Below are 920 nucleotides of genomic sequence, written 5' to 3' on the forward strand. Positions count from 1 at the left end.
TTATTTCTGGTTCCTGCCTTGGTTTTAAATGGCTATTTCTGTGCTGGTGTTTGTGAGATGTGGGCACTGGCTCTGTCTGGATGCGCGTCCTGTTGGGATCCCTCAGTGCCCACTGGAGGGTTTGCACTTGTGGATTCTCTCTGCACTATGTGTTAGCAAGCATTCACTGAGTGCCTACTGTGAGCTCGGTCACCAACAAGGGGCAGAGCGTGAGAGCGAGAACCAAGATACAGGATCCCTGCTCCAGGGCCCTCCTGGGACTCGCGATGGCCCCGTCCTCCTGACTCACTACCTTCCTATTGTGGTGTAGTGGACATATGACTGATACCGTTAAGCACGTTTCAGGGTACAATTCAGTGGCAATACGTACATTCACTGCTCTGCACCTGCCACCTCCATCCATCGCCACAACTTCATTGTCATCCCAAACTGAACCTCTACCCACGAGACCCTAACCCCCATTCCCCCTCCCCAGCCCCGGCACCCAGCAGCTCCTTCCACCTCTGTGAATTGGAGTGCTCTCCGTCCCTCACGAGTGGGGTCCTCCAGTGTCTGTCCTTTAGGGACTGGCTTATTTCACGTAACACAGTGGCCTAAGGTCTGTCCCCATGAGCCTGGACCTGACCCACTTTTCCCCCAAAGGAGTGGCTCAGCCCTCTTCTGTCTAAGCTGAGCCTCCTCTGCTCTCCTTTGCTCCCCTCATCTTCCTTCTCAGCCTGAAGATGATACCAACCAATCTGCAGCTTTGAAGACCTGTTCAGTCCAGATGCCGGGTACACCCCCCCGGGCCCCGGGCCCCACCTACCCCATCTGTCCATGTTAGGTGCCTGCAACCCCCACCAGCCGGCCACCTGCACCTTCCACAGGTGTCCCCATCTCAGAAGAGGGAAACACCAAGTCCAGACCCTTGGAGACCTCAG

This window comes from Ursus arctos, unplaced genomic scaffold, assembly GCF_023065955.2.
Source record: "Ursus arctos isolate Adak ecotype North America unplaced genomic scaffold, UrsArc2.0 scaffold_37, whole genome shotgun sequence".
NCBI lineage: Eukaryota > Metazoa > Chordata > Mammalia > Carnivora > Ursidae > Ursus > Ursus arctos.